This window comes from Peromyscus eremicus, chromosome 3 (genome assembly GCF_949786415.1).
Source record: "Peromyscus eremicus chromosome 3, PerEre_H2_v1, whole genome shotgun sequence".
NCBI classification, from domain to species: Eukaryota; Metazoa; Chordata; class Mammalia; order Rodentia; family Cricetidae; genus Peromyscus; species Peromyscus eremicus.
The window spans coordinates 9905486-9919302 of record NC_081418.1 but is presented as its reverse complement, the minus strand read 5'-3'; positions in this window follow the sequence as shown (position 1 = coordinate 9919302).

The window sequence follows — 13817 nt, the reverse complement described above, 5'->3', positions numbered from 1 at the left end:
TTAGTGATTGGTATCTAATTAACTTTGATGTTCAAATAAGTTTTCTTCCTCACATTTTTTTATGGTCTCAACTGGTGTTCTTCATTATTTCAGCCAATTCTAGCTAGCTTTTAGAGGATGGATTTTTATTTAGCTTATTTCATAAGGATTATGTACTTACCTACATCCTTTAAAACAGACAAAGAATTTGACTGATTTCACGGACTATTCCTTGTTCAATAAAAAATAAACCTTTCTAAATTAGACTTAAGATTCTAATGTCTTGTTGAAGAGGTTCTAAAACAAACTTACATTTTGAAAGCAAAATAAAAAATCATTTAATATATGATACAATACCTGATCCAGAAATATTATTTTGATAAATTATTTTCTTTGGAATTATAAGAAATTAAAAAGGAGTATAAAAGTTTATTTCTTTAATTTTTAGTTAGGTGTCTAAATATTGTATGGATTAGAGTGGTTAAATATTCATATATTTAAAGTAATACAACAAAAAATGCAGGAGTATCATAATGATTAAACCTTTTTCTTTTTAAAATAATACGGTTTTGTCTTCCTTTACCTTCCCCAGTTCCTCCCCTCCTTCTCTCCCATCCAGATGCACTCCATCTCCATCTCTAATTACAAAAGAACAGTCTTCTAAGAGATAACAACAAATCATGAGAGAATAAAATATAATAAGATAAAATAAAAACCTAACAGCAGAGTTGGACAAGCCAAGTCAATAGAGAATTAAAGGAGCCCCAGAAGAAGGCACAAGAACCAGAGGCCCACTCGTTTCCATGTTCAGGAGTCCAATAATAGTACTAAACAGAAAGCTACAATATATATACAGAGGACCTGTACAGCCCCTTGCTGGCCCTGTAATTGCTGCTTCAGTCTTGGGGAGTTTATGTGAGCTGTTTTCAGTTGCTTCAGAGGGTCTTGCTCTGTTGATGTGCTCTGTCCCGTCTCCCCAACTCCTTCTACCTTCTCTTCTGCTGTGTTCCTATTGCTATTATAGAGAGGTCAAGGGTTTTGAATATTGACTTAAAACAGCCAAGTGGGTGAGATTTATCCTGCTTAATCATCTTGCAAAAGACAGTAAAATGTACCCTTTCCTGGGTGTTACATAGTTTTCATATACAATACATATAGCAAATGAAATATGTGTAAATTGACTGGTATCAGTAAATCAAAAGCAGATTCACTGTAGTTAAGAGTTGTTTGTTTATTACTCCACGAAGGTCAGTGACCCTAACCATTCATTGTTCCAGGGTCTACTGTCTTAGATGGAGGAGTAAAATTAATTTTGTCTGCAGGTCATATTCATGTACTTTGAAAGAAGCTGCCTATGCACGTCTGTTAGTTGTTAATTTTCTTAATCTTCGGGTATAAAGCCTCCGTTTCTTAGAGAAAGCAAACTCTTTTCTCCATGTAGAATGCTTTGCCACTCCACAATGACATCATTCTTCCATGATCCTTGTAATTGATGGTTTCTAAACTAAAAAGACATCCTCAAAAGACCCCACACAATGACAGATACTGCATGTGGAGAGGCAACTTTATCCTCTCTAGTGGTGTGCACTAGAAGGCATATTGAATGGTAGCACAGTTACACACATATGTACACATTGACCTTTCTGGTGTCTCTAAAAGGTATTATTAAAGAAAAGTTGACAATTTTATAAGTTGATTTTATATATGATTTAGAGTAAATAAGAGCACCTTTTGGGGATTTTTATTTCATTTATATCCCCAACTTGTTGGCTATAGTCACAAATAATGAGGCCAAAGAGGAAGCATCTGTTCCTTAATTATTGCTGTCTATCTAATTATTTATATAATTTGTTAGAGTGTGAGAGTGCTTGATTATTGGAGTCTGAACTCCTGGAAAGCATTCTACTTTTCATGTAGGAAAGTGATTTGCTTTTCCTACAGTGCAACATTTACAGGAATCTGTTTTGAGGACCATAGGAGAAACTCTTTCAAATATGCTTCTGTGGATCAAATAACACTGATTTTATCCTAAGAGATAATTCTGGAAGTCTTTGCATAATGCCTGCTTTCATTCATATAGACTTGTAAAAAATAAGCATGCTTGCCTTCCAGCTACTCACAACAGATGTGCTTAGCATAAAACATCAGATGTGAATTTTGCAGATTGTACCTATGTTCTAGTAAAATGGAAATGAAGAGTTGCCTTCAAGGGAGCAGTCTGCTCTGTCGTCTACAAACCTGTTTTACATTTTTCTAAAAGTGAGATGGAAATGGTGACTTCCCAGGCATGTGTCTGTGTTAGGAATGCCTTTGCTTAGCAGCCCCAGAAATTTGTGAAAAGTTCAAATTGGGTCCTTATCTCAGAGACCTTTAATAAGATGCTTTTAATTCCAAAGATTAGAGATAATTTTCTACACTCCATTCACCTAAAAAAAGTATTTTAACATTCTACTTTCTCTGTCAGAGTTTTCAACCATGAAGAATCCATTAATTTTTTTTTCTAGAAATTGCTCAGGTTTAGGTGGCAGTGATGAAGCTGACTGAGGAGTTAAGATTGCCTGTAATGTACAGCAGAGGAAGCTCCTGTGCACACTTATTTTAATATTCATAAGCTATTTTCTAAAATATCATTTTCTATAGCATGTTGAATTTTCCATGGAATGATGGTTGTGAAAGTGTTTTCAGTTCCTTTGAGACTGCTGAATGGCTAGCTACATTATACTGTGGTCAGTTTCAGGACATACATTGCCACAGTGTTTACAGTTATTTGGAATTGTGCAAGTTCTGAAATACAATTTATGTCTTTATTTTCCAAATTATTTATTTTTCTTGAAGTTCTTAATTATACTTTTATACCTTGTATTTGAAATTAAAAATACAAAAAATCAATTTAAACTCTATATTTCCCCAAATTTGGAGCATTATAATTAATCTTACTTATTAAATTGTTTTCATCCATGCCATGAAACTATATGCTGGTTTTTAAAGTATGCTGGTAACCAAAAATTACTATGGGAAAACTATGTTTATATTGTGCATGATACTTTTTTCTCATTGGGAGAAATGCCTTTATTTCAAAATATTGAAATTATCTTTTTGCTCTAGATTTATCATGCTTCATATTTCTCAAAAAATTATGAAGCTGTGAGTGAAACTGATTATAGCAGTAGATTCTATGTGTGTGTGTGTGTGTGTGTGTGTGTGTGTGTGTGTGTGTGGTGTGGTGTGTGACTGATTAGTAATGTAATGCTACTTGGATGATGACAAACCATAAGTTTGTCCCATATTAACTCACAAATAAATTACACTGTGTGATTTGCTACTGAAGAGTACATTTTCAAAGCTAGACATTTTGTCAGTGATTGTTTCTGACTTGTGGTTGTTCAGAAGTCTCAACTGTAGAACAACCCCATTCCTGAATGCAGGGAGCCAGGCACTTCTTTGTTTTTTTTTTTTTTTTTTTTCAGAATTTGGTTGTTGCATTACAGAGGCCAATGCCTTAGCAATAGGCAACTGGCACTTCTTACTGTGTCAGTTTAAACCAAAACGTTGGTACGCAACTTAGTGATTTTCTTCACCCATTCATTATTATTAACATTTCATAAAATTTGAGGATATTGCTATTTTGCTGGTTTTTGTTGTTGTTTTTGTTATTAAATCAACTCACCACTGAAACAGCAATAATGATTGAAATGTCAGTAACCTTCAGGATTTTCAGTGATCCAGAAGTCATTTTTTAAATATAAAGGTCCTATAAAAAGGAAAGTAATTAGTATCAGTAAAAAGTTGACCCTCAAAAAGTACTGTATTTAACTTTCAAAGCCTTCTCTGTAGAAGAATTCTAATGCTTATGTTTTCTTTTGCATTTGTTCTGTGTTTGTGTGTCATGTGACTCTATGAAAATTATTCAGGTTCTTTTGTCTTTACTTTAGCTTTTCAGTGCCTCATATGATGCCACATGACAAAATCCGCAATAATTAGCTGTAGTGACATATTTGCATGTTACACTAGAAATGCCGTGAGATACAGAACTCCTGCACTTGCGGTCTTACTATCCAAATTCACACAAAGTGAGATTATGCAAAGTTTTCAGAAAGTTTCTGTATGCCAAAGTTTAAAATAGAATGCTTATGCTTATATGTACCCTAAAATAAAGTTGGAGTTACTTTTGTAATGTCAGGAAACATATGCTGAAAATACTATTGGTCAATTATCATTTCATACACATGCATCTGTAGAATAGACTCAGATATGTGGGATATGGCTTGATTATACTGGCTTCACAGCACCCTCTGGTTTATAAAAGTATGGTGTCCATGAGGATGTGCACCACAGCCCCGGATCTCCAGCTAAAGGAAGCTTCATTTTGTCAATGGTTCCCATTCAGGCTCTGAAATGCCCACAGGCTCTTGTGTCAGGATATTCTCAGTCCAAGACTGTGTGGCAGGAACATGTTCCTGGAGATGTAGGGCTCTCTGAATATTGAAATTAAGCTGAAGGACTTTGCTAGATGCTTTGCCTAACTTCAGTTGGGCGGAACAAGATAGATCTTGTCCATTTCTTCAAGGCAGTCTGAAAGGTGTCCTGCTAACTACCACGTCACTGTGCAACATCTCACTGGTCCCAGTCTTCCTTCTTTCTATTCTCACAGATATTTTAAGAAAACTTCTGAGAGCCTCCTGATAATGAATTTCAGTCTCCGTGTTTGTTTCCCAAGGGACAAACTAGCACAGGTTTACACACACAGTAATAGGTGTAGTCTGGATTCAGTCTCACTTGTTTTAGAGTTTTATGCTCACAGCCACCATTGCATGGCTTGTACTTACTGTTAAAGGAAAACTATGTCAATGAGAACAGTTTATTTTATGTTTCACTATTTTCTCTGCCTAAATGTCCTTGACTTCTCCACACATGATAGTTCTTTTTCATCTATCTGTCCTTATCGAATCTCATGTAGTATATTGGGACATGCTGTTCACATGCTAGTTCAGCAGCCACCAGGACAGGGATAGTATCACTACCTGTATGCCACAAAGGCCACGGATTAGAGGGAGATGTGTTTGCTCTTTAGCTATATCCTGAAAACCAGAATCTGAGTTCCATGTGTTACCTCAAATGGGACTTCATTCATTCACATTTCCTTCAGTGTTAGTGTCTTTAGAATCATTTCATTTTACTTTCCCTCTGAAGAAATGATTAATCTTCCTTGTATGCAAACTCCTCATGCATTTATATATTGTATATTTTACATTTATGTAAACTAACTGAAGAACCAAGGAAAAATCACTGATGCACTTAATCTTCAAAAATCTTTTAGTACTTATTTTATCATCAAGTCCTTGAAAGCATTGCTGGTGATGTGATTCCACACAGGGATGTGGGTCCCAGGCAGCCCATACAAAGCAGACTTCTGTATTGGAAACTAAAACTATTTTTTGAACAAATTCTACGCCCTCACTTAGAATTGGATGTGGGTGGCCAATCACTCTTTTTTACACTGTCGTCTTCACTGCCATGGGACACAAGACTCAAGATTCTCTGCCTGTAACTCATGTGCCTACATATTAAAACCCACCTTTCCATGGCCTTTTCCTTGACTAGAAGTTGCTTGAGTTCCATGAGAAAAGTCCATCTTAAGGCCTCCATTCTCTTCAGCAATGACATCATGACCCATATACAAATGATTTTGGAGATCTGTGTTTTATAGCCCCCACTTTACTTCTGATTCAGTCAGTAACAGTTTACCTCGCTTCTGCCCACTGAGGACGAAACATTGAACTAGAGCACTAAACATATTTGATCACCAGTTTCCACAGGAATCATGTGGAGCAGGTAAAATTATTTACTCCATTTCATAGACAATAAATCCAAGGGGCCCAGGTTTGTCTAATTCACAAAGCAGAGCAAGAATTCAAACCCAGTCAAGATGACATGTTCTTCAAGCACCATCCTAGAAATCTGGGAGACTTCCCTTACTTCCCATTCAACCACACACTATGACAGGCCATGCAGCCAAGTCTCTCTCCATTGACTCTTGGTGTTTGTCTTAACAGGCAACCACTGCGATCAATCTTCAGCAGCAATGATGTGGAGTATCAATCACCAGAGCCATTTATTTGACTAAGTTCTTTGACTTCAATGCTTGTCATCACACATTCAAAGTTTTCTCCACAATAAGCAAAATTTTTCTTTTCAAAATACAGATGAAATTATGCTAACCTTTAGCTTTGAAATCCTGTTAGAACCCTCAGATGCTACAGAACACAGAGCCAATGATAGCAAATGAACGAACTGTCTCAGATTTTTCTCTTTTACTTTCTATTTATTTCATTTTGGTGTGCATGCTTTTAGTTTTGTGATCCTTTCACAGGTTTATTTGCTTAACCTAGTCAGAAACGCTAGTAGTTGGATAATGTCACATTCTTTTTCATTAAACGTCTTCTCTAAGTTGGATGGTGATGTAACTGCGTGTTTAATAAGTACTACATTTCCAGGGCTGGCGTGAGTATTATGCAAGGCACTGTGAACTAACTTCTGAATGAAATTAGCAATAGTTATCATTAAAGTCATAACCTCAGAGGGCACCCTCCATTCAAGCATCTCCATAGAGATGTTAAACAGGATGCTCTTCCCACAGCACTCACTTCCACTTGGTACCCTTCTGTGCCTGAGCATATGATGGCCCATTAGTTTGCAATGTCCTGGTTATTAACTGTCTACATTTTATGTAAGATCCAAGTTGTTTCTTGAAAGTTTCCATTTGATTTACATTTCTTTTTACTCCAAGACTTTCTACCCTGGTTAAGGAGATAGTTACTCTTCCCAATCTGTCCTACCAAAAAACCTTGATATAAATATGAATACGGTCTGTGGTATAGTGCAGACTTTATACAAAATTGTTTTCCTCAATCTTTTATCCTACAACTCTTTAGCTTTTATCTAAAGTGTTTTTTCATGTGAAAGCAATACTTGAGTAAACATAATTGCATTATTGTAAGTAAACTGAAATCAAATGACACTCCAAAGGCAAATAAATACCAATTTCTTGGTGGTGTTTTTGCATATGATTTACCACTGTTACCAGTTTAAAATCTATTCTAGTATTTCTTAGTTGTTTTAACAATGCTGTATGATAAAAGGATAAACAATTGATCAACATCACCCAAATCACAAAATACAAGGTATTGATTTTATTACTTAATTATTTTTCTTTATAAATATTTACTTAGAGGTGGAATAGGGAGTATGTATCAAGGGGTACAAGCAAAATGCATGACAGCATTTTTGAAACATTTTTACTCTCCCTTGAGTAAAATTATTAGAAATTTAATTTAATTATTAAATTATTAGAAAATAACATGTATAGCATTACTATGTGTAATAGGGCTATTGTTAAGATAGTATTAATCCAGTCTTTATTCAACAGGGTTGACCCTTTACATGGAAAGGTTCCTGCTTTTGATTAAGAACCAACCCAAGGGTTATTCTGAGACAATTATGTAAGATTTCTCATGTGTACGTCCTCTTGAGATGCAGATGCTTGAAGCAAAAATTTAAGAGAAATAATAAGGATGGAATTCCCAATGATACCTTAAAGTCATGGTAAATAGAGTTCTTTTAATAAGACAGTAGAAAATGTACACAGCATTTTAGTAACTATAGATTTTCATCAATAAAATTTAATGTCCAAAAGAAAGAAGAAGCTGATTGCTCTCTGATGAGGAGGAGGTGATAGATATGGAATATTTCATGGCATAATGCAATGAAATGGGCACTTTGACATAATTTTGAAAGGTTTGGAAAAATATACAATATTTGGAAGTTTGCAATTATGTAATACACTGAAATAAATTTTATTGATTTTGAAGATATGATCTTGACAATGTGACAGGAAAGGAATTACAAGACTTTCAAAGAGACACTACTAAACATTTGCCTTGTTTATTTAATAATGGCACAAGATATGGTGACCCACACTTTAGTTTTGTAAAGACAAATTTTTGGTGCACTTCAGCATTGTAGAGTTGATCAGACTTAAAAAGGCTGACTCGTGTTGATTAAAATCAAGAGTGTCACATGGACGCCACAATGCCAACTTGTTATTACCTCCATAGCGCGTTTCCTTCAGGCCAGCTACATGAGGAGACCATTATCAGAAGATTGCTGGGTAAATACAAAATCAAGATGGTTCATGACAGGTAGAGATAGAGCCAAAGGGTGATTATATTATTTGAATGTTTAATGTTCATGGCTTAAAATGGCCACATGTATCTATTTTCTCAAAAGATTTATTTTCTCATTCCATGAAAAGTGGGTTATCAGTTCAGATCAACCTCATTCCTGGTGATGATGGATGGTTATTGTCAAAACTTTTTCTGGTTCCTCTGTATATGTTTATGACAAAATTTCTTCCAGTTGGCACCGTTTTTTTCTGAAAGTTAATATTATAACCACCTACTGTCACAGTATCTTTATATGCAAGTGATTTTATCTTATGACATATTTTCACAACTCTGACCTTACAAATATTGCCTTGAATTTGGAGTTTAAATTGACAGAGTGAAATCTCATTTCTCTTTTCCCCCACATTTCTGTCTCTGTCTCTATCTCTTTATTCTTTTATTTGGAAGGTTTTTGTCCTCTTTATGCCCAAATGTAACCAATGAAATCTTAAGTGTAGATGTACCCAACCAGACACAATTTTTACCTCTCATTATTATAGACAGTGTTTAGACGACCATACTTTTGTATAACAAAGATGGTTAATGAGGTAATGCTGAAAACTGTCTCCAGCATCTATTTCATATAACGGCACTTACTTGGATATGTAGACAGTCTTTATATTACTTGAGGAGCTGGCTAGTTTTGAACTGTTACTGCTTGTACAGCAGAAGTACTATGTGACATTTATAAGATGAGTTGGTATGTGGCAGGTAAGGGGATACTTGAAAATAACTCTTAGGTTTAACCGAAGATCAAACAAATTATTCTGAATAAAGAAACTTTTAAAGTGATCTGTAAATGTATTCTATCTGGTTTGTATCATATTTAAGTGAGTTGATAATCAGTTCAATATTTTTGAAATTCATCTTAGTAATTAATAGAGATTTCATCCTAGATAACTCTGAATAGTAATGCTAAAGAAATATATTCACAGCAGGGAGTCCTTTGAGAATGTAAACCCTACCCAGCAAGCTGTGGACATGATATTGAATGTCAGGTGATTATCCTTTTTTTTTCTGATTTATATTAGCTATCTTTCTTTAAAGTATGAGACCAGAACAGGAAAGATATACCTTACAGGTTAAAAGTTCTATTTGTAGTTAAGACAGTTAAGAATAAGTTCCTGTTTGTCATATATTTGTTTGACCCATCTGCACCAGATGTACTTAATCACATGTGGGCAGGCGGTACATGGACAGGAAATACGTCAGGATGTACGATTGTCCCTGATTGGACCTGAGGGGAAATACAGTGGTCTTATGGGTGTGCCTGTGTAAGCCTTGGCAAAATGTGAATCATTGCCATTTCCTGGGAACTCCAAAATGATCCTGGCCAGAGCCCACTACTCTGGCCAGTATTTAATTAAAATTTGCTTCAAATTTGGTTCAAAAATGGTCTAACTGGTTCTTGTCTCATGATTCTCAGGATTAACAAATCAAATATTTTGTTTCATATAATTGGTATTTGTAACACTCAAAGTTAATTTTCCAAAAGTCAGCCAAATATTATTGAAAAATTTTTCTGGATACATTAAAATATAGAAAAATAAATAATTTAAATAAATAATTTAACATAATATCATTCTTATTAGCAAATTTAATGAGCATGAATTTGAAGGGCCAAGGGGAAGTTTAATCTTTGTTACGTGAGCTTTGTGATACTAACAATTTTTCACTTATAATCTGAGGGAAGATTATCAGAGAAACCCATACTTGAAGCTATATTTCAAGTAGCTATATTTGGTTAGCCTATACTTGAAGCTAACCAAAGTATGTGTGTGTGTGTTTGTGTGTGTGTGTGTGTGTGTGTGTGTGTGTGTGTGTGTGTTTCTGTGTGTTTGTGTGTGTGAGGGAGCAGAGAGGAAGGAGGGAGGAGAAGGGAGGGAGGGAGGGAGGGAGGGAGGGAGGGAGGGAGGGAGGGAGGAAGACATATATTCCCACTTTCAACCTTTTTGTTTTTCTGTATATTTGGTGAACTATCTGGATGCTTTAGTGCATGAAATTTATTTTAATTTTTGGTATTTAAATCTTAAGGTAGAGATGATAGGATAAATAACCTATGAATTCTAACACGTATGAAATATAATTGTAAAGTGTTTGTTAGGGAACACATTTCTTTCTCTAGAAATAAAAATTGAATATTTTTGACAAAATTATAGTTAATTGACATGTATCTACTTTGGTAATACCAAATCAAAACACAGTCTAAACATCCAAGGTGCTCTAAGGAATTCTTTCTGAAAAGGAAGCCTTTGATGATGCTCACCTTGTGACTCTCCCTGTCCACTGTGCCTTGTGCCACCGAAGTCTGGCATAGCTATTACCACCCCCCACACCCCATGTATGATGGAGCCGAACCTATGACCCCTGCCTGGCATTTGCAACTCCTAGAGGAGAGGTCTTCTCTGTCCTCAGCTTACTGCCAAGTATCCTGCTGCTAGGACAGGTTTCCCCTCTCCAAGATACTTTTCTACCCATAAGTCCCTTAGGTTTAACTGAGTGAAAAGCCACAGAAGGCTGCAAGACTGTTTCTGTGGCTTTTTTTAAATCATCATTGATGAAACAGGCCAGTCAAATATTTTCATTTCCTATTCCTTTACTGGCCCATCTCTGATAAAGGACTGGACTTGACTGGGCAAATTTCAGTCACCTTAGCCCTGGCTGTCCTCGTCATCAAAGTGCCTGAATATTTCCACTAGAATGTGGCCATCCATGGCCTGTGACTTGTCCTCATGACTAAAATAAAGAAGGATGGAGTTTGTTTCCTCTTAGAAACCTAAAACGGATAATCAAAATCACCCGTATTGCTATACATGGAGTACAGCATCAAGCCTCATTTGGGAAAAACTTCTTTCTTGTTTGAAGTTGAGACATTACCAAGATGCGAGTTCCTCTCTGGGACTGTACATTCCAGGCGTTTGGAGGGTTTTTTACAGTCATTTACCCTTGGGTCACACAGCTGCCTTAATTGACAGCTGCACTAAGCTTCTCAGGGATGCTTGCTGAAGCTATAAAATGAAAGCGGGGACCTAAGTGGAGTTCTGTCTCGCCCCAGGTCTGAATCACTCTTAATTCAAGTCCCCTCAGTTACCTCGGGCCTTAATTAAGACTATTTTAAAAATCAAATAAAGCAAAACACCAAAATTACTAACCAACTTAACATTTAACAAAATGCAAATAAAAATTCAGAGCAAAGCAAAGATAAACGAAATAAAATCCCAAAGCCCTTCCACAGTCCTTTATTAAATTCAATGGGATATGTTCTATTTCTACGCAAACATGTTTTTTTTTTAACCTATAAGTCTCCTTAATAATGAATCTGCATATCCTTAAGGATTTTTAATCCAACCTCTAGCTCATAAGTGCTAGAGGCCAGGCAGAGAGAACATATTTTTCTAATGCTATTAATCAGGTTATTCCGCCCATTAGGCACCTGTCTATCCAAGAGGGAAAGCATTTGGGTTGAACTTTTGCTACCACAAATATTTTCCAATATTCAGGCTCATGAGAGAATAATTAATCATGGCTCCCTTGATACCTACAGAAAAGTAAAATTAGTCCTCCAGGGCTGTTCCCAGAAACAATAGAAGATGCTAAACACCGAGGTAAACAACATTAAAAACAATACTACCCCCAAACAAATACCATCACTTAGCAAATAAAGAATAGGTACTAGATAGATTGCCCAGCAGTAAAGATCACTTGTTGCTCTCACAGAGTGTCTCACTTCTGATCCCAGCACCTACATGGTGGCTCACAACCATTTATAACTTTAGTTCCAGAGGATAAAATGCCGTCTTCTGAGGCAGCAGGCATGCATATGTTGTACATATGTACACGGAGGCAAAAAAATTCATATACGTAAAATAATTAAATTAAAACAATTGTTTTAAAAAGAAAAAAATGGATTCAGCATACTATTCTATAGTCATATATTGGTGGAAGTATTAAGGCAACTCCACATAATAAAAGGGAGGTTTATTTTGTGGGGTAACTTACAAGTAAAGGGATAGTTGACAGGGTCCTGGAGAGGCGAAGTGCAGTCCGGCGGTGCTCTCCAGAGAACTTTGTTCAGTCTACTTCCAGCGTCCAGGATCCAGGAACCAAGGGAGTTGGCACATTCGGATCTCGGGTCTTTTTTTTTTTTTTTTTTTTTTCCCCAAGACAGGGTTTCTCTGTGTAGCTTTGCACCTTTTCCTGGAACTCACTTGGTAGCCCAGGCTGGCCTCGAACTCACAGAGATCCACCTGGCTCTGCCTCCCGAGTGCTGGGATTAAAGGCATGTGCCACTACCTCCGGCCAGATCTCAGGTCTTAAGGGCTCCTCTCTCAGCCCTGCCTCATATGCGTGACAGTTACCAGAAGCCTCAATGTGGGTAGTATTTCTAGGTCAAAGCTGGAACAGCTACCCACTACAGTCATATATACTATATTCCAGAGAATCACCTGTGCTAGTACTATCATTGGTTTGGACTCTGGAATCCAAATGTTACAAGTTTGAATCAAACAAGACAAATGAGAGGGTGACCATGACATCAGTAGTGGCCAAGGGAAGCATATGGCGTCAATAACTTGCCAAGTTGCCACTGATCAACCACACTGGCAACCGAGGTTACACAGTAACTCTCAAATCAGAAATCCTGACCTGCAAGCTAGTGTTACAACTCCATCCTCAGCTGCAGATGTTTTGACAAGCAAATTAGCATCCTATTATCCAATCAAACAAATCTGGCTCATCAACTAAGACCTACCTGCAGTAAATGGAGCATCATAATCCACAGGAAATAATCTCAAACTTTTGTTAGGTCTAAAATTGGAGTAGCCTCAACTGACTTCTTTTGTGCCAGTAGGATCTGGTGCTGTGGTTCATTATGTTACTAAAGCTTTTGAGGTAGAGATCTGATTTCCTGGTTCCATCTTGCTCCTGTAGTAAGCTCAGAAGCATCTACTTGAGAAGGATATCCCCAACCCACATTTCAGATGGTGCTGTCCCAGTGCCAAAGCTTACCTTGCCTAACCAGAAATTGTTGCTATACTCTAAGACCTTGGACCTTACTGTGCATCAGAGATAACTTTCTCAGGGACACTGAGACCACCATCCTAGAAATCACATATGGCTCCTCTCCTCAGACTCTAAGAAAGTGGATATGGAGCAATGGTGACCTTTACTCTGCTGGATATTAATACTCTACTACCTTGACTGGGCTTGCTATTTGCCTAACTCATGAGGTGGGTGTAATTCACTCCATAAAAATTATAACCTTACTCTTCTAAAAATAGCAAAAGCCATTGCTTCTCCAAGGAGCAAGTGCCTTGTGTATTTCACACCTTTGACTTTCCAAGAAGTGATGTCTTTGTCTTCAGTTCCTTTCCTCTTTCTCATCCTCAGGTTTCACCCATGATGTCCCTATTGAAATCTCTAACCATGACCACAAGAGCCACCTTCTGCTTTTGGCTATATGGAGTGATATATATCCTTTTTAGTATATATACACTACCAAGTGCCTTTCTAAGCTATTAGGTCAAGTCCCCAGAAAAGTACCTGCTAGATCCGTCACTTTGGTCTCAAGGATACACTCATACATTCTTGTCCTAAAAAGAAAAGCCATAATTCACA